General features: G+C 28.8%; 1 long non-coding RNA gene across 1 annotated transcript in view; it reads right to left on the bottom strand.

The window, feature by feature from the left end:
* Positions 1–452: 452 nt before the first annotated feature.
* Positions 453–22,710, bottom strand: part of LOC136796882 (uncharacterized) — a 73,685-nt gene continuing 51,427 nt past the window's right edge. The window contains exon 5 of the long non-coding RNA XR_010844667.1: positions 453–731. This is a non-coding gene — a long non-coding RNA (uncharacterized lncRNA). The remainder of the gene's footprint in view (positions 732–22,710) is intronic.

Here is a 22,710-nt window from a genome sequence, read left to right as displayed (position 1 = left end):
ATCAAATTCATGTGTTTGAAACAAGCTCATTATTATATTCAACAAAAAATAATTTTAAATAAATCTTTTTTTTTCACTATAACATTTCTAAAAACAGAAAATAAAAATAAAAAATTAAAATATTTTTTAAATTTGTTACTACCAACAAACGCATAAAACAAGCAACTTACCCAGGGCAATATAAAGTACAAATGAGCTAAGTATGATTTTCTTTAAGTTGAAAATTAAATACATACTATAAAAAATAAAACATGTGTCAAAAAGTACCATTTCTTATACACAAATATATTCTAGTATAATAAAGAAAATGAGGAACTAATTTAAAAATTAAGATTATAGAATGTTGATCTTTATTTGAAATTGAAAGGATCAATCGGAATACAGGATTGTGAAAAAAGTACTCAACAATTTTTAACGATTATATTTTGAAAATAAAAATACTACATGCCTTCTTTATTATTTATTAATACATTTGTCAATATAAAACTGAGATGTTTATAATTAACATATTTATTGAAAATTAAAAAACAATCAAAATAATAAAAATTAATGATGATGAAAATAAATTAACATATAACAGATTGGGTTGCACTAACAATTTTTGACATAACCTTATCTTAGTGGAAATATACAGAAATAATTCATATTTAGAAGTAAATATATCTAACTTCTTAAATCTTAAATCCTCCAGAATCTTCGTTTGAGTACATTCTCAATAGAAACCTTGAAACCTAGAAAAACAAAATAATTTTAAAAAACATTGTTTTATAGGTATATTATAACAAATTGACTTCAGAAATATTTAAGGACAAATCATTGATTCCTATAAAAGGTTAATATAAGTTAATGATAATAACAATAATTAATAACTGAAGAATGGATATTAATAATGAGCTAACAATAAAAAAAAAATTATTGGAATAGAAAATCAAGCTAAATACAATTTTTTTCGATCGGAAAAGTGGACTTAATGCTACAGACATACTTATTTATTATTTTGGTGTTTAGCTGGTTTCTTGGCTCTTAATTTTTTTTTTTTTTGTAAAAATATACATATTTTTTCTAAAGTGAATGGATTATAACTTTTCTTCTTCCATTGGTTTTTTTTCTCTCGCCGGCCTGATTTTGGTGTGGTTTATATAGCCCCAAACCCATACCAACTTTCATGAAGATTGGTTGAGTGCTGTTGATGTTATTGCTATTTTTTAGTTTTTAAAAAAATGTGAAAAAATTCTCACCTAAGGCGAACATATTGAGCTTTCATTTTCCCATATTTTAAATAATTTGTATTTAAATAGTGATTAAATTCCCTTAAAAACAAAGCAAAAATTATTTAATTTAGTCTATTATTAGTGAAGATCTAGCGTATCGAACTGTTACCCATATTGTTTTTTTTAAATTGTAGAATTTAGGCAGGTCCTGTTTGAATTTTGTTTATTCATTATTATAACTTGAAAACTCTAAACCACCGAACATTATAAATCATAATTTTAATGATAGTTAATTGCCTATTAGTTAATCGGACCAATATTAGTAATGAGAGATGTAACAGTTTTTGTGTTACAGTTTCATGGTAACCGGTTAGTAAAGGGTACAGAGACAAGATATATTTAATTTACCAATTTCATTATGTATTATTACCATATAATTTTATTATATATTGTTATTTACCATTATAAACTAAATACATATAATTAGCAATTAATTCAGTCATTAATCCAATGTGTAAATAAAAAAATAATGTATGACTAATTTTAAGTAAACATATTAATTGATACTAAACTTTCACTTGTGTACAATTAATCAATCTATATCCTCAAATATAACAATAGGAAAGCATTGCCTGGTCAGCTAGGAAATTTATATATAACTATTTTAATGTATTTATATTCCTAACAAGAGATTACACTTTTTTTAAATATCTGTTTCACATTTAATTTCTCCTAGTACTAAAAATATTACGTCCATTGCTATTGGTTGAAGCAATTTTACCCCCACAAATACATAAATATAATCAATTTTAAAGAAATTTATAACATTTGTTCGTGTATCATTGGGATTATATGTTAATAGACATTAATGAACAGAAATATTAGGAAAACAATTAAATTGAACTGTTTTAAGTATGTGTAAATTTAAAATACTTGATTAAATCAGATTTTGAGATTTTATTTTGTTTAAATGTTTCAGAAGTTTTAAGCTTAAAAGCTCTGATAGTAATTTTTTTTAAAGTACTCAGTCTTTAATACGTTATCAAGAAATCAGTACTAAATATTACAAATTAATACAAATCTTAACATACATAGGAATCAGGGTAATAAATAGACGAAATATGGAAGCTTAATATGCACTTAAACACAATATAAAATATGAACACATTAAAAAAAAATATATGACAACTGTTTTTATGCTATCTACTGATTTTTAAATCAGCATTGAAATGATTGTTTAGATTTTAACATTATTTTAGAACTGAAAAAGATACAAATATAAAGTGGGATGAAAACTGTAGAAAATTAGCTCGTTTTAAAAAATGATTATTTTTTAAAAATATTTATATGCTTATTTTCTTTGTATACAGTATATTATTATAAATATAGTATACATAATTTAAAAATGTATTTCTTTTATGGCTATGAAGTCTAATCACAACAATAATAACTTATAAAAAACTTAAATAACTGCAATTATGTTCAAAATGTTTTTGATAAAACAGTTATAACTAATAATGGGTTCCAAAATCCGTTTTTGTACGGATTGTTATGAAGCTGAGCTAACAATATTTGTATAGGTTCTCTCAAGAACTGGTCCTAGAGGCAGGATGGTGGGTCACACATATGTGCGTGTGTTGGCCACGCCCATCTCAACCGAACCGTCCAATCAAAAAGCTCTTATCCCCTCCTCCTTTCCCGTCACCTGTTAGCTCTTCACAGACCTATTTTAAAATACTAGCTTATGTCCTCCAGATTTCAGTAAGTTCCTTCTTATTTAAATATAATTAATCTGGGCTAGAAACAATTATCATTATTGAGAAAAAAGTTGGATCTCCGCAATGGAAGAGACTATATGATAATAGAATGTCCACAGTAAAACTTAAATCACAAATAATGAATCAAATGTTATATACATATTTATTTACTGAGATGAGACATCCCAAAAGACTAAAACAGAATCAGTTAGTCTAATATAAGCAAAAGGAGTGAAAAATTAATGTGAATAATATATAAAGAACAACAGGACGCGCTCAAATTTTAAATATTTTTTATTTGAAAATATAAAATTACCCTTAACATCTGCGGTTGACCACTTAGTTCAAAATTTCTGTTCTGATGGATTAATGTAAAGTAAATAATATTTATATTTTCAATATTTTATTGTAAACATTTATTTTATGTACCACGTCTATTTTTTATGTATATAAGAACGATACTTTATATTTCATCTACTATTTCTGAAAATCTCTAAAGTTAAAATCCTAACATTATTTAAAATTAATTATTAATCTGTTTAGGTTTCATCTAATTCAAGCATATATTGGACTGAGAGTTTGATTCTAAATCATATACTAAAATATAATCCATAAGTTAAAAAAATCATCGAAATTTATTAAAAATTAAAAAAAAAATCTTTAAATTTATTTCTGATATTGACATTACTTATTGAAAACCATCTTGTTAAATATAATAGGATGATGGTCCGGGTATGTTAAAAATAACTCAAATTAGTAATTAAACTATTTATTATAAACCATTATTTCGTCCCACTTTCATCAAGACTAAAAAAGCTAGAAACAACTAAAATAAAATAAAAAAAGAAGTGAATAGATAACATAAAATAAAACTAACTCAAATGCGGCTAGATATGATTTAAAATATATGAAAATTTATAATAAATTAAAAAAGGAAATTAAAGAAAATAAATATAAGATGTATTGTGTATAAATATATATATATATTTCTTACTGATATATTTTACAGCAATAATTTTTACCATGTAAAATCTGCTACTGAAAATTATTTGAGCTAATAAAAGTAGTGAGAAGACCTATCTAATATAAAAAAAAAATGATTTCCTGGATATACATCATAATAAAAAAGAAATTTCTTTTTGGACATGTTGCTTTAGGAAATCCCATTAACCCAAATTTTTTAACGGACTTTAATATTTCAAACCCATATTTATCCCATTTTTCTGGCCCTTTTTTACACGAGTAGTTCAGTACAGTTTATGTATATTGTTTATAAATTAATTTTGTTAATCTTTAAAATTAATCTTTAAAATACTCTGATGTGTTAAAATATTAATATATTTCTAAAAGAGGATATATTGATTGATCGAGCAAAATTATATCTAAGTAACGGTTTGAAAATAAGAATAAACTGTGCTAAGTTTCTTTTCTTGAGTATTGTTGTGCCATCTTAATCGTATATCTTGAATTTCTATTAATTTGCAATGTTTGAAATTTTTTTTTTTATCTTCAAATGTCAACTTAGTTAAATACTTTGATACACATGAAGTATTATTTACATCTTATAAAACTTTCCAAATATAATTTTATTTTTAAATAAATCAAATGGTATCCATGTTAAGTCTCAACACTTTTTATTTTTCAACAGTCCAACGTTTCGGCCAACTCGGGCATCCTCAAGGACAATCTTAAATGTAAATTTACACCTTACATCCAACGTTTTGCAAGCTATTCTGCCCAGGTCATTAATTAAAAGTCAAATTACCTTATTTTGTCACTATTTCCTATAAAGAGTCAAATATGGATTTGAGAGATTAAAATTAGTCTACAAATTTGGATTAATGGGATTTTCTAAAGCAACATATCCATGAAGAAATTTATTTTTTATATCAGCCTCAAGAAATTAAAAAGATTATATATAAAGTTAAATATTAATAGGCATTAGAGAAAACGCTAGTTGGTCGAAAAATGTTTTAACTCTCCATTTAAAAATACCATAACTACACATTTCCATTCTGTTAGTTAAAAAAAATTATTATTGAAAAAAATACTTTTTAATTAAGGATATTTTGTGGTAATTAAAATATCTGTAAACAACTGAATTTCCAAATTAATGTAAATATATTATTTTAAGTTGTTTTTATGTTGCATTATCACTTATTGATATTAATACTTCTCCGGTTTTAGTCAACGAATAAAAGATTTTATATTCTAATTGAGCATGATTGGCGATTATGTACATTAATATCTCCTTATTATTTATTATATTGTAATATTGTAATGCCTTGATTGAAAAAATAAATAATAATTCCCAAATTATACAGAAAAATCATCACAAATATGTAATTCATCAATTCAATCACATTCATCAAAATAGTAGCAATCGTGCCTCATTGTAATTAAAACTGATCCTTGCTAATTGACTCAAATTGCCTAAAACGTGCTGGATTCCAAACGGACATATCATTTAACGTGACAATAGCGATTAAATCATCAACCAATTTGATACTGTTGCATGTGTTTTCTGCATTCCACTGAGTCAATGTATTTGACAAAGCAAAGACAAGACAGGCAAGATTTACCACAATTTTTCAAACATTCCTTTAAATAATTATATACGAGGCGCTGAATTCCAAAACCAACAAGTCAATTTTCAAATTTGTATTTTTATTTTAATTAACAGTGTTGGTCCTAGATTATTATAACACGACAAAAAGAATTTTTCTAAAACAGTTAAACAGTTCTATAACTCTATTTGGAAAACAATCTTTTACCTTGGTATAATGTAGTACAAAGTTTGTTAAATAAAAAATGGACTGGATGGTTTTGGAATGCAATACCACATATAGATTGTAAGTAAAACTTTAACTACAAAACAAAAAATGTATTTATGGATCTACTCATTTATTTAGTTTAGATTTAATGCGTTAAATCTGTTGAATATAATTTTACTATCACAAAATATAACACTTTATTTCCTATAAGAACTCGCACACGGGCGATTATTTAGTTGAATAAATTTTAAAAAATCCAATACCTTCGGTTTTTTAAGAGACCCAATTATTGCTGGGAAAATAAAACATACATGTCTTCTGATACCGGAGATCGAAAAGTTTTTTCCAGATTTTCCAGTTGAAACTTTGTCATAGCCGTAACATGTCCATAGAATTGAAGTATTTATAGCAATTATATTACGCTACGCGTTGTTTGACAAAAGATTATGCAGATCATCTATAAACCTTGTGTAAACCAATGAATAAACCCAAAATAGCCGAGAGTGTTGAAGAATCATCTTAACGACCTTGTAACTGTAACGGCGCCGGTTCATTCCGAGGGTTGAACTTTTATTTCGTGTAAACCCCTTGGAATAGTGGTTAGAATAGTTTGGAAACCTGTACGTCAGATATGACCAAGCAAGGAGTAAACAAACAACAAGAAAAAATGAACAATTACTTCATAATAAATTAAATAATGAGGTGTAGATAGTTGACCGTAGATTAATGATTGGAGAAGTTTGTGGATGCGGTCAGCAAAGAACAACATAAATAAACAAAACTATATTTATTTATTATATGCCGACGTTTAAATTAATTAATTTTTTTTTTTACTATTCAATTATCAGTTATCTATTTTTTATTATTTATGATTCAATTCAATATTTTGTATAATTCCAAATTTGTTTGTATACAATTTCTTTTCAATTTTATGTTTCTCTAAATGTTGTTGTTATCTCTTTTGTTCTATAGCCCTGACGAAGACCAACTCAGGTCGAAACGTCGGCATACAATAAATAAATATAGTTTTGTTTATTTATGATGTTCTTTGCTGACCGCAACCCCGACAAACTTCTCCAATTAATAAATTAAATATGTTGAAAAATTTATTTCTGACAAACTAACACAATACATAGTTTATAGAGAAACAAATGAGCATTTTGCCCCAAAACTTCATCGTCTTCAAAACTCTGGCTTGCCATATTCTTCCTCCGAGCCATTTAATTCTATATTTTTTATGTTTCTAAAAACAAAAATAAAATATAACAATCATTATTATAATCAAATTACAATTTAAGGGGCTTCTGTTATTTTTTTTATCAACATAGTTGTGTATTTCTGTATTATTATGGGTCGACTCTCTTATTACATTGACTTACCAGTCTCTGCAAGGAAATCTCTGTTCTTCTCCATGTGTTAAGGCTCTGATCTCAGATTGCTCCGGTAATTGTACGGCGGACTTACTATTCAAATCTCTCGATTCTGCTTTCTAGGGAACCTGCTACACACTGAGTTTCAGATTTTTCGATAATTCAGTATTCTTAGCTAAGATAAGAAGGCTCTGTTCGTACTTGTTATATGCTGGTCTATCTCAGTCAGTTGATCATTTCTTGATGTTATTGTGGATCCGAGGTATTAGAAACTGTCTACATTCGGAAACGATTTGACATCACAGACCATGTCGTTAGTTTGGATTTTTCGACTAACAATCCTATAGTGTATTTTATCTTTTACAAACAATCGATTCCATCTTCTCTTATTACTACTACTACTAGCGTGGTTCTACAATCCGGTGTCGAATCCTGGCCTCCTCCAGCAGCTTCCACCAATTGTCTCGGTCTCTTGCAGTCGCCATCCAATGTCACCATCAGCCCATCGCAGCATTGGTCTTCCTCTTCTCCTAGTACCATAGAGTGGCTCCATCAATAATTGTCTTGGTGGGTCCTCACTCCCCATCTCAGTCTTGAACTATATCGGACTCCTTTAACATAGTATACAGCTCCTGATTTTTCCACTCTCCTCTGATGATAACACCACCATATATACGTCTGAGGATTTTTTTTTCAAAGACCAGAAGTTCCTATTCGCAAGCCCGGGATGTAGGCCAAGTCTCACAACCATACAGCAAGATTGGGCGCACTATCGTCTTATAAAGACAAAGCTTAGATTTTCTGGAAAGATATCTACTCCGGAACTGCCTTGGCATAGAAAAATAGCACCGATTTGCTGCTATGATTCTACGCCGAATTTCTTATTAGAGTCTTTCCGAATCATCTTGGTGACTTCATTGGGCCGCAATGACGTCCTTGAACGCCAGGATTTTAATATCTGAATAATTCTAAATTGACTAAATTTTAAAGTTTTAGAAGTTAATATTAACGGTTTTGGGATAAATTAATAAATATTAAAATTATTTTTTTTTTATGAGTAAAGAAGAAATTGTACATGATTTTAATTACAGGTTTATAAGCTAAAATTAGTTGGAAACACGCTCACTTTCAAATTTTAAATTTTATGATCACAAAAAAATTAAATATCCTATAAAAAATAGAAACCCCCCGAAAATGGTGGAACGGAGATCCCACTTCCTGAGAGCAATTACAGAGGCTGACATGGGAAGCCCTTGATCCAGATGTAGGTATATTTTACCCAACAAAGCCCTACTATTAGGGTACTGGGGCAGACAATATAATTCCGCCTATAAGTTTGCTCTAACCACCAAAACTTACTATTAACAGGTCACTTTTTTTTTTATCCGTGATGTTTTTCTTAAATATAGCTTTCATCCATAACTCACTGTGTCAATTTTTTTTTTTTTTTGTAGAAAATAAAATTAAATGGTTCCGTTATAAATGAATGAGCAAAATCTCGCACATTCTACAGATTTGAATTTTATTAGAACGAGCATGATCCGATTTTATGACTTCAGACTTAAACTTAAGACATACTCAACGGTTCAAAGTACCTTCGTAATTTTTTTCCTAGATCTGCTAACTAGGACTACATTTGGACAAACGACTAACTTGGAATCCTCACACAAGACTGAAAAGACTGGAAACTCCACGTCGATTATGAATATTATAGCACTTCCAAGACAAACGATCTAAACATCCAATCCATTACAGAAGACTGATGTACATGACTATAATAAGCTCTAGACATTTGGAGTTGAGCTTTGGAGCACCAAACCTTCGAATTCCAATCTTATCCAATCCTTACAATCTAAAATCCTTCATAAAATCATCAATGCTCCTTTGTCACAAATCAAATCATCCATAATGACCATAATATTCCACATGTAGCCAGATATTATTCCGACACAGTCCGAACCAGATATTACTCCTTTCATTATAATCTCCCTAGCCACCCAAACCCACTAGTTTCTAACCTTGCTTCCTCTCCCATTCCTGACGATCCTCTGGGGCGTCTGAAAAGAAGATGGCCTCGAGACCTAATGTAGAAAATATCAATGGGTGTGATATGACATGGCCCTCATACAATTATGATCTTGCAGTTGTAAATGTCAATAAATAAATTTTAAAAAATTATCTTCCTTACTATCTGCTGCTTTATCTCAAGCACTGACCCATTCTATTCAACAGCTCAGTTAGAAAGCTAGAAAGTAATTTTTGATCAGCTCCTGGAATGACCACATTCCCGAATTATCTGGAAATCCATTGCTATTAATTGTCATTATCCTTAAGTAATCCTCAAGGACAATCTTAAATTTAAATTTACACCTCACATCCAATTATTTAAAAACGTTTTGCAAGCTATTCTGCCCAGGTCATTAATTAAAAGTCAAATTACCTTATTTTGTCACAATTTCCTATAAAGAGTCAAATATAGGTTTGAGAGATTAAAATTAGTAGACAAATTTGGATTAATGGGATTTTCTAAAGCAACATATCCATGAAGACATTTTTTTAAATTTTTTATACCAGTCTCAAGAAATTAAAAAGAGTATATATAAAATTAAATGTTAATAGGTATTAGACGAAAGGCTAGTTGGTCGATAAATGTTTTAACTATCCATTTAAAAATAATTACACATTTCCATTATGTTAGTTAAAAAAATATTATTATTGAAAAAAATACTTTTTAATTAAGAATATTTTGTGGTAATTAAAATATATGGTTTAGCTGTAAACAACTAAAATTCCAAATTAATGTAAATCTATTATTGTAAGTTGTTTTTATGTTTTAACTTTTATAGTTTTCTAAAGCTTGTATTCAAAAATAGTGCTATAGCTAAAATGTTTTAGTAATAATGAGGTAACTCCGTTATGCTAATAAGATGTTAAACAATTTGGCTAATTTATATAGTAGAACCGTACAGTTGTATAAATTGTATAAATAATTTTGAAATTATTAGCAAATAAAAATTTCAGTAAGAATTTTGTCGAATATATCGTAAATTAAAAGTAATAAATTTCGGAATGGAACAGCTCAGACAAACTTTATATAATTGTAGAAGCCCTATCGAATTTTATCAAATAAAATCATATTTTTTAATTAATTCATAATTCATGACCGTACGTGCGAGCAGTGGTGTTCAACTATCACGTGTAATATTTTATGTTTGAAACAGCATGGATTCTTATCTGGAATAAGAATATTTAAAAAAAAAAATAGAATAGAAGTCACGCAATAACTTACTATGTTTATATTTTATTATCCACGCTAGGGTTTACTTTACTAGAGATAGCCTTCGTGGCTAGAGGTAGTCTTTTGGATAGTAAAAATATATGAGAAAAATATAATTCAGTAATATTCAATAAATATAACCAAGAGTAATTATATAGTATTGGTTAACTTTAGTACTGATAATTAACAAGTTTGATTAATTATTAATAAAAATAATTTGGGTTTTAAATTATTTAATACATATGAGGTCTATTAAGGGATTAATAATTTTCATAGATATATCTCATAGAAAAAATTGCTATAGCTTGAAAGGATTGGGCAATAACTTTGGTGACAAACTTTTCAATAGATAAAATAAATTAGGCTGAAATCATTCAAGCATATTCTCCGTATAATATACACATACAAAATTTCGGGTCGTCCAATTTTAATATAAAATACAATTGTAACAATGCACTATATTAAATAATGTCCTAAAAAAAAAAATTTTTTTACAATAGGATGAAGTACAGTATTTCGGGAAATACTGACAAGAAATACATTCAAAAGAAAGTACATAAAAAAAAATGTAACCAAATATGTGTATTATTATTTCTTTGATATAAAATATTAAATACTTAAAGTATATTCCATAGTTATCTACCGCCATTCGCCATATGCTAGCCAATTGCTTACTCCAACGATGATACCAGTCTTTGGGATGGCTGTCAGAACTCTTGGACCGCAATTTCAACTTCTGCAAAATTATCAAATTATAAGAAATGGAACATGTATCGAAACAATTAGTAATCCGATGGTACTAGGTCTGGACTATATGGTGGATTAGACAGAAATTCGAACCCATAAAGTTCTTTGAGTTTTTATTAATTTTTCTTTGTTTCGACGGTAAGTGATAGCTGATTGCTGAGGAGTAAGTTCCTGAGGGACCTTCCCCATGGAGAGTAGATACCGACTAAGAGTATCTTTTGACACACCACACTCCCTAGCAAGTTCGCGAGTACTTCTGGATGGATTTGACTCAACATGTCCTTGCAGAACCTCATCAATATCCATTATTGGTCGCCCGGAGCCATACTTCTTTTACAACGTCGTATCTCCAGTTCTCAATTTTTCAAACCAACGCCGCGCAGTGCGCTAGTCAAAGACACCTTCCCCTTCATATTTGATAATTTCACGAGTTGCTTCAGCTTTTTTTAAGAAGTCGAATGGGATTAAACATGCTTAGAGAAAGCTCTAAATAAATTATTAAGTATTGGTAGGATTAAAATATTACAGTTCTTTGAAATCTTGAATATGATAAAATAGACATTTTTTTATATACACTCCATTATTTTATATAAATTTTTCGGATTCAATGTTCTTAAAACATCTAAACTAAACAAAATTTTATTTCAACCGCTATATATAACTTCTAAGTAATTGGAAGAAATGAATTGTGTAACAAGAGTAACATATACAACATCAATAATTGGTTTTTCATTAGATAATAAATTGATTAACGTTCCTCCAAGCTCTTATTTCATAAAACTAAGGCGTACCCAAGACGGTCGCAGAACAGGTTTTCTTTTTTTTTTCTCTTTTATTATAAAGGTAAAAAAAAATCTAACAGCTATTTTCCCATTATAAAGTATGTCGTTAATAAACATGGCATAGACTTTATCTCCTATAGCTTCGTAATTTATCTATTGGCGGAGATATCTACGCAAGGACGCCATGACGACTGATTTATCGATTCCTATTAAAACTTAATGGAAACTTCTCGTCACAGATTTGATTGGCTTTCAAATTTACGTCACCTTTTCCATCAGCCGAAAGATATATGACCAACTGGGCAATCAACTCCGCCCTTGCATCAATTTACTTATTCAACAAGCGGGCTTTTGGTAATTTTTTTTTTCATTTTTATTTTGCTGATGAGTAAGACTCCATAAATAGAACGGAACTATTTTTTAAATGTTATTTTATTAATTTATGATTATTGTTATAATGTGTGAAAAAAAATAATTATAAGAATAAATGTTTATGATGATTATTATTATTACTTTCTGCAAAATCTAAAAGTTAGGAGAAAATGCCCAGGCTTGACAGGGTTATTAAATATTTAATAAATTTATGGATTTAACAATTTTTCTATTCAAAAGAAATATTTCATCTCTAAAAAAAATCGCTTTTAGATACAGTGTTTCCCTTGGACATAGAAATGTTGTCCACTCAACAGCTGAACATTCCTTGAAAGTGCTTTCGTTGAATAAATTATACAATTTATTTTATATATTTATATACACTCTCAAACAAGAAAATATAAAATAATTAATTTATATTTATCTTTTCTATTATGTATAAATTTTACCACATAACACGTTTACTGTTGTAATTTCATAGTGTATGTTTTGAAAAAAATTAACTTAAGCAATTTGAATATAATAGGGGTATTTATGATCTTTAATTTAACAAGTTAAAGTGTGTAAAATGGAGAAATATTCTTCTTTTAGCATGTTGAAATGATATAACATTTCGCATGGTTGAGAGTCTGTTAATAATTCTGCTAACTGGAGAATGACGTCACGCAACAGACCAGCTTACCACCTCACCATATTGTCTGCTGTCGTTTTGATAGATTAGTTGCTCGCATTTTCTGTTTAGTTTGTGTTTTGGAGGTTTTTAAAATTGTAATAAAGAAATGGATAAAAATAATGAAATTATGGAAGGTTTTGGATGGAAAGGTTAACAAATTGCTCAAAAAAACCCTAGGAGCTTCTCTGTATTTAACATATGTCATGAATCATCAGCTATCCTATACTTAACATAAAACATTTAGCCTGTTAAAACATTTTAGATTTAACACAACATCATGAATACCCCTATTATAGGAATATATTATAAAGTTTCACCAATTAAATAATTAGATGCAATATCGCCCATTAGGAGTTACAAATATATAATCCGGAGTTGTGAGTTATTATAGAATACACACTGATTACCATCTTATCTAAATGAGGAATATTGTTTTAGATTTATATGTTATGAGCATAAGTTCGCGTGTGTCGCAATCATATATTCAATTAATTTACATAAAGCGCTCTTAATTTATTAAAAATATAATCAATCGATCGCGCTTTATTTAAACTATTATCTAAAAAAATTTTATAAAAATAATCTTAACTTTCCTCTAAGTTGGTACAAATCAATATTATGTTTTATTAAGATGATAAGAATAAACGCAAAAAATTAATAACATAATCTTCAACAAGCTATGAATTATTCATTTACTTCCTAAACTACTAATTGGAGAATAAATATTTATAGTAATAAAATTATTAATAATAAAAAATTAATAGCTCAGCTCTGGGGATGATGGTAATGCCAAATAATCCGTGATTATATTAATTTCATTGTTATCTTTGTTGCCCTCTAAGCAATTCAATTTAAAAAAAAAGAAGAGGTGAGAAGTAATATAAAATGCAAAAAATACAAACCTATGTTTTTGTTATATTTATTTAAGATAACAACATGTAAAACATTATATAGTTGGGTTTGTAAGCAAGGAAATGTTTTAAAATTTTAAATTTTAACTTCATCGTAATTTTTTTATCTTAATTATTTACTTATTTTACTATTATTACATTTCTATAATTACATTTATTTATTTTTGTCATTATTTTTTATTAATTGGGATCTTTAATGGATATTTTTATGTGGAATGGATACCTCAGCAAAGGATTCTTTGCTCCAAAAATAACCTAAGCCATAAATAAAATTTTACATTTATTTTATTTTATTTGTTAAATTTACTAACTGAAGGATTTTTCGATTAGTTAAAAAATTCAAACCATCCCGACTTTTCCTGATTTAATTGGCACAACAAGGCACAACAAGCAAACTTTTCTGTTTCAGTCTAAGAATAGTTAGGTCTGGGAGAAGTTAAGTTCAAGATTTAACATTTAAGGAACAGCATGATCTTACATAAATGATAATTTGATGATTGGGATGATTTCTGATTCAAGAGGGATAGCGTTGATTTTCATTGCATGGGCCTGATCTCAAATATACTGGTCACACTTTCCCCTCTGTATTCCCGAATCTCTACTAAAATAGTATTACTATAAACAATTTGATAATTCATTCAAAGCATAATGGATTAATGATATTACATTCAGAAATTCTAATGGGAAATGGACCGAGGGTGATATCTTTAGTTTCCATCCCTTTTTCACTTCTTTTAAAGTTTCTCTTCATCTATTTAGTCCTCAAAAACGTACATTGTTGGAAAAAGGTCCCAGCTTTACATCTCAGTAGCTATATTTTCCTGTATATTATAGACAAACATTTTCGAACTTTTCGAAGTTATGTAGGATTGGCAAATATATTTTTTTGTTCACAATGTACTGGAAGTGAGTCACTGAAAAAAAATTAAAATAGGTGTATTTTTTTAGGGGGAAAGAGTCTTTTTCGAGTTGGTGGAAAACGTACTAAAGAGGGAGTTAAGCACTTCGATTTTTTAAGAGGCTAATACATACAAATTACCCGAAAATCGACTCCTTATAGCAAACGATTTCTGCATGTGGTGTCAAAATAAAAGAAAAATGTATCATAAGTACTATCTAACCTAGATAGATAATCGAGCTTTAAACAAATTTAATTATTCAGGACTTCCTGAGCTGAAGAACTTTTATATCTAAATCTAGTAATTCACCTTCAAGCTCAGGTAGTTCAATTTTATCAATTTTTATCAACTTTTGGTGCTATTACTCACCCTAAAATAACTATAAAAATTAGTAATAAAATTAACATAAACAAATCTTCATATTTTTATATCCCAGGCTGGAGGACCAATATTATGTTAAACGTTTATGTTCGCTTCACAAAAATCGTATGATTTTTGAAAAAAAAAGCTTTATTTTTACCTAAAGAATAATGAGATATATAAATTATATAGTATGTTCCGGATATTTTTAATTTCATATTTTTTACGCTAGGGGGTCTTTGATAATTTTTTCACCCCTAGGAAAGTCCCGCTCGAAGTGTGCTAAATCTTTCTGTTTACAATATTTCTTAATATCTCCCAGTAATTTAGTTCGTTCCTAGCTCATTGAACAAGTAGTCCATAGCTATGTTCCTACAACTCACCTTAGATGTTAACAGGTGCCGGTTTTTGGATGGAGCTAGCCGCCGCGTGTTGCCTGCTCCAAGAACTAGGTAATCGGAGCCCAATAATAGCGGGCTGGGTCTGAACGGAAAATCGATCGAGAGGTGAATGGCACGACTATTAGAACCATCCCATTCATCGCAGCTAGTCAATGGGCGGCCCCTGATGGGCTAGAGTAAGCTGTTTTTGATTGGTCATGGTATAACCACCAAGTGGGAAATCGTCAGTACTTAACCTCGTCCTATGTGGTTCTCACAATTATGAATTCCAGGTATGTTGGAAGCCGATTTCATGGTGGCTGAATCTTGTACTCGGGAAAGGGGTAAAGTCATGAAAAAAAAATGTTCGAGTTACCCAGTTTCACTCGTATGAAAGAGATACAATCCAATTGCGGAAACTCTTGTAAGAAAAGTTCCGAAATCATATCAGCCTAGTGCCTGGTAGTTATGCATACTCAGGAAAGAACTCTAAACCTGCTGATCAGAAAGTAAAACATACTTATCATAATAATATCAAAGGAAAAAATTAACCTACGTTTTACAGAAGGAAATATTCGTAAACGATAACTGGTCTTCTTTTGGGATCACAGAAAATATTGTCTCAACAGGGTTTATTTAGGCTTGCTAACAACCTACCGTCTCTGTTCAGGGAAAAACATATTTAGAACATGTTCTTAGTAAGTGTGAAGTCTTTGCCGTCTGCATAATGCTGTATCAAGGAAAACGGGTTATACATCCTACACTTGTAATATCACAGCAGATTTTCTATTCCTTGTGAAAAAAAAAATGAGGACATTTTTTTTCTTTTATTTTATATAAATACGGATAAATCTTTGTGAAAGTAGAGCTGAAAAAAAAACTGCACCTCCACAACCAATGAAGAATGTTCTGTACCTATAAGGATGTACTGTATACCAATGATTTAGCAGGGAGGTGAAATGGTTAGGATCATCCTTAACCACCAAGTTTTCCCCCTTATTAAGGGTACCAAATAAACAGAGGCTGGGTGTGTCCCAGTAGGGTCTCCTGATACCAAGCTGAATAACTTATTATTATGTAGGGCGTAGAAGGATAAAATTCATTCTAAGAAACTTGAGAGCATAACAGTCAATGTGCATAGTAAAAGTAACGGATCCAACTAATAAAGTACATCTCATGTTAAGTATTTTCATTAACCGGGCAAAGTTTGCTTTAAAATGTGTTATCCCACAGGAATGGGTGCGACTTCTAGTCTAGCCACCACTGATTAAAATGTATTTCTATACAATTTAAAGATACAAAGAAAAGCGTTTATATATCAAGAAATGTTATTTATATATACAATATTTATAATAATAACTTGTTTCAATGATATCTAAGTTCGATGCATTCTACAAAGATTTTTTTCCTTCATAACTCTCTTTACCAAAACTCTTAAAAGCTATAATCAACAAAGTAGGGCTAACTGTAATCCCTCCAGTTACGTCATGGTCTATCCTTCGGACATTTATCTTATCAGTGCTTTTTAGAGTGATTTGTTCACTTTCAGATCTTCTATAATATTACATCATTTTTATTAACCAGGTATATGCCACTTATCTTCCCCCATACCAGTTTCTAAATTGGACTAACCTCTCTTGTGAACCAATATTTTTTCGGGCTTTTCTATAAGCAACCATATTTCTCACCTTTTAAGAGCACCTATTATGAATATCTACATATTTCTAAAATTAGCATTATTTATTTGGTGTATTTACATAACATTAATTTTTGTTTTTATAATTAAATATTCGAAATGTATTTATCTAAAACGTTATCTCATCATAATTCTTTTTCGCTACATTTTCAATAATTATGAAAATTCACTAATAGGTCAAATTCACAATCTGTATATCGTAAGTATATCAATTTTCGATAGCATTAAAAAATTCAAAGATTATTTTTTGTTTTTTTAGTATTTTATTAATAATAGTACTTGTCAAAATTCACAATTTTTGTGTAGATTAAAATATAAAAAACATAAAAATCAACAATAAAAAATAATAAAAATAAGAAAGAAAGAAAAATGATAAATATAAATAAAAATTAAATATTAATAAAAATAAATATATAAAAGTCATATTTATTTTTATTAATATTTTACAATCATGTCAACATTTTTAATAATAAACCCAATACTCTGTTTTATATAATATCACAAATTAACATTTTAAAAAAACAATGTTCTATTTCCAAAGTGTCATGGCGTTATTGATTGCACAAATATGATAACTAACCGGTACAGTGTTCCATATAAAAATGTAAACTAACCCGAGATATATATTTTCTTTTTATAAAACATAGAAAATGTGGGAGGGGGCTGTGGGTGTGGTTCCAATCAGGCAGGATATAGTTTATGTTATACAGTAAGCAGTGAATCCCCCAGCTGAATACATCCGACACTATTTACGACCGCATATAAATTGACAATTAACCTCGACAGCTGACTTATGGTGGGGGTGTTTTATAGTCAACAGAGGAACGAAAAAAAAAGAACAAAGACAAGATGGAAGGAAGGTATTTTTCATACATTGCCTGTCCCGAAGAGGGCGGGTGATAAATCCTCATGATTTACTCCGTTCCATCTCCCACCGATCGTGATTATGGAAGTTTCGGATGGACTTTACTAGGCACCAGCTGTACAGGGGGCGGGGAGGAGGCCATATTGAATTTATGTACTCCGTGGAAATACAACATGTATAATGCCAGTCCGTGGCCGGTGGTGATTTATCGGGTTGGCGCGGTCCCTTTGGAATAACGTTGAAAAGTTCTTAGTTAGTCAGTGGACTAGCCATAAGTCTTCAGGCTCCCACGGCTATCCAACAGCTATCATATTTATTATCAGCGGGTACATGCTGTGATAGATGGCTTATATTGGGCTGATGAAAAATTGTACTACGTACTTTATTCGCTTCAATTAAATGAACTAAAATATATATTTTCACATTCCTCTAATCCTTTTTAACAACTGTGAGCAAATACAGACCCATTAAAATTTTAGTTTATTTTTTCAGAACAGTTTGTAATTCAGCATTTTAATAGCTACACATTCACCCTACGACTAATTAGTAAAAGGGGAAAAAAATAAAAATGTACATGAATGTGACGAAGCAAATCGTGCTAGGGACTTAATTTACATTAAAAAAATTTGAAAATTAAAAAAGAAAAGTTTGTCATATGAGACCGAAGCGTACTACAGTCCGATTTTCTATATGTTATAATGAGCTAAAATTAGATACAAAAATTCAATTTTTTAATTGAATCTAATAGTATATTTTCAGACTCTAATGATAAAATATATAAAAATAATCTTAAAATAATTATTTCAAAATTTTAGTTATATTATTCAAATATAATATATACAGTGTTAAGGCACTGTGCTACTAACTCTAAGAACCTGGATTCCAATTCATTACTCTGTCATTGTAACAGTGAGTCAACCCTGTGAGTAAAGTCACCTTAACAACCGGGACCTAAAATAGTTATAACAATTATTATAAAATTAGATATTAATTTATAAATATGCCTACATCATTAGTATTCTCTATTATTCCTAATGGTCATATAGGGAAAAGATGGGAATAAAAATGTAGGAAAACGTCTTAAATGTAGCATACTCTAAATTTTTATATTTTAAGAAGATGTCTGATACGTCTCATAAGAGCATTTACTATTTATTGTTATTTACCTTTTTTTACTTATTACTTGTCTTAATTACTATTATGATTTGTAAAATGTTTATTCAGATACCTTGACTTTCTTAGTCTGTTGGATTTTATTTAATTTTTTTAAATAATAAGGATGGATAATGGGAATCATTATTTGATCTTACGTTTCATTTAAAGCAGTGCAAAGTCTGTTCTTTCATCTCTGTTACTAAATAGGTTGAACTGGTTCGATTTAAAATATTTAGAGAGGGTGTCTAGAGTTTTGAAAATAAGTCAAGTTCAAACCGTCCTTGTTCAACGAATTAGAGAGGGGTTTTGAATTCTTCGCTCAAATATTACCTAAGCTGATTAACAATTCGATCAGAAAGAATTGTTTTTGAAGATTAGGCTTAAAAAATGAATATTTAAAAATAAAAACATGAATTTTATTTAAACCATAGCATTTCTAAAGTTAACTTTCGATATATACGTCGCCAATAAAAAATTATATTAATAAAATCCATGAAGTAGCGAATTTGAAAAAATGAAAAAAAAAAAATTAAATATTTTGGTAGATAATACGCCAAGAATTAGTTTTTTTTTTTTTTTCAGTTTACGTGATTGATTCAGATTTTGCCAAGCAATATTTTATAAATATTTAGACATTCTTGTCTATCATAAGTTTCATATTTTTTTTCCCTAGATGTTTGGATTTATACTTTTATACTTTGTTAGTGATATTTTAATTTTTTAATTATTATAATTATATTATTTTTATTTATTTTTTATTGAAATCCCAGGATTCTGAACTCTTTGAATTTGAGATAGTTAATTATTTTAATGTGTTTAGATTTAGGGTTTAAATCTTGTTTTATAGGTTATTTTTTCAAAGAAAAGTCAATACTAATTTTATGTCAGTTTTATCATTCAGGGATACTAATATACCTGGGCCCTGTTTCATAATAAAGCAGTAAATACTATTAGTCTTGTCGATTTAACTTAATACAATTACACTGACTTATACAATAGTAACTTGTACTTTAGTACTTTTTAACTCCTGTAATATCACTAATAGTCCTCCCTATTATAAAAAAAAAATAAGTATTAGTGTAATTAACTCGTTGTTTCTATACTTGTATTTTGAACTAATACTATTAGCTTTCATTATGAAACAGGGCCCTGGTCTCCGCCGTATAGAAATGGCATTCCTGAAAGATGTGGTTGACTGTTAGTGTACTATTTCAATATTGACTTTTTAGTGGTAGTTGCTTATTGATCAGAAATGAATGAGTTATATTTCTATGTACTATTCTCAATCTAGCTAATGCGACCTCCTCTCTGCGATTGGAACGATTTGACGTTTGATGATTGCTCTGAAATCCTAACCAAATTCAGAATCAATAATGAAAAATAAAAATAGCTTTATCCTGTGTGCATTAACTCTGTTCTGATCAGAGGTCAAAAATTGACTATAGAAGGAAAGAAGAAAAAAAAGTCATTATAATGCTCTATTTTGATTTAGCATCTTAAAATGTTTTCTAACTACGACAAATGAAGACAAAACTCCTTCTGTATTACATAGAATCCTAATCAAGGTCTTTTAAAAAATAAAAAAAGTAAATTGAGAAAATTGTTCTGAATTAAGTGGAATATTTTTATATTAATATTTTATTTTAATATTAAATATTTTTAAAATCTCCGGTTATGAAACTAATTTCATTTCGTTCAGGATAGAAGTATGGAGGATGATGTAAAATTATTCTAAAAATTAAAATTTTCTTTTTCTTGTAATGGCGCCCTCCTAATTCCAGGCTCGCCAATGGGCCATTAATTAAAAACCATATAGAAGAAATGATACTGGATCTGAACATGAAGACGAATTGAGTTACAATTTCCTTAGTAAATGATTTCTAATTATTGATTTTGAATAATCTAATTCGATTCAAGGATTCTGACGTACTCAATGAACGCTTTATGTTTTTGTTTTGTTTTTTATTGTATTATTTACTTTTACTTCCCAGGCAGAAACAGCAAAAAACAAGACTCGTCTAACTCGTTTACATTTTTTTAAATCATTATGAAATCACCCAGCCAACAACATGATTGCATTCAAACAGAGCTTGTGATTTCTATATATATAAAAGGGAATGGTTCGAATCTTTGCCCACAACAAACTTTTATAATTCTGGACCGATATAAGTGCTATTTTCTCAAAATGTTTCCTATCACCATGGGAAGGCTTGAAGGCTACTGGAATCCACAATTTCACCAGATAATAAAAGTTATGAACAAAACTAAACATATTTAAGTAGCTAAAAAGTATATATATTATGGATAATGTTATTATAGTGATGGTAAAATTCCCTGAAAAAAAATATCATTGAATTCGAACAATTATAGTGAAGATACAGGATCTGATACAGCCTATTGAACTTTCACCCATATTTTTTTTTTTTTTTTTACTGTCGAATTTAGGCAGGTTCTCTTTGAATTTTGTTTAGTTTTTTTTATAACTTAAAAAGTACACTGTCGTAAATCCCAAATCATAATTTTAATAGTAGTTAATTGCCTATATAGGTTCTTATTGGACCAATTTTATTAGAAGAGGAATGAAACAGTTTTTAAATTACAGTTTTATGGATACCGGTTAGTAAAGTGTTTACCAATTTTTATAATATATTATAACCATATATTTTTATTATATATTGCTGTTTACCGCTATAAATTGAATAGGTATTATAAGTAAATAATTCAATCATAAATCCAATGTGCTAATAGAATTTAGTTATAGCTAAATATATTAATTTATAACAAACTTTCAATTGTTTTCAATTGAATCTACGTCTCTACGGCTAGCAATAGCGAAGTATGCTAGTTATGTATATTGGAATTTAATTTGTTTAATTTTTTCTATTTCTATATAATGATGTATTCTATACTAGCGGACCCAGCAATTCTTCGCAATTGCTAGATTTAGGGATGTAATTAGATTAATAGAATACAATTGAAAGTTTTATAGAAATATATTTAGTCATTTACACATTGCATTAATGATTGAATCAATCGTTTACTATATCTGTTTGGTTTACATTGGTTTAGGTAACATTATATAATAAAAATATTTAGTAAAAAAAATTATGCGGTTTAGGTTTCTATAAACTATGGGGCATCAACCGGATAAAATTAAATATATCAGAACCTGAGAAAATAAAAAACAACTTTTCCTTTATTTCAAACCAATATTTCGAAAAACTTTTCCATTAAATATCTTTTTTCTTTTTAATATTTAGTGAATAAAAATTCAAATAATAGATTCTGTAATGTTTTTTTTTCTTTTTCTTCAGAAAGTGCTTAATATTGTTAACTTTTTTTTTATAGAAAAAATCTAAACATCTAGCTTCCCATCCTTCCCCGGAAAATCCTGAAGATTAAGTAAAAAACCCTATCACAATCGAATGTTATCACAGCGCATAAAGTACAAGCAAACAAATATATATATATAAATATATAT

This window comes from Halyomorpha halys, unplaced genomic scaffold (genome assembly GCF_000696795.3).
Source record: "Halyomorpha halys isolate HHAL.00 unplaced genomic scaffold, Hhal_1.1 Scaffold649.1, whole genome shotgun sequence".
NCBI lineage: Eukaryota > Metazoa > Arthropoda > Insecta > Hemiptera > Pentatomidae > Halyomorpha > Halyomorpha halys.
Note: the sequence above shows the minus strand (reverse complement) of the source record. Positions and strands in the feature narration are given on the sequence as shown.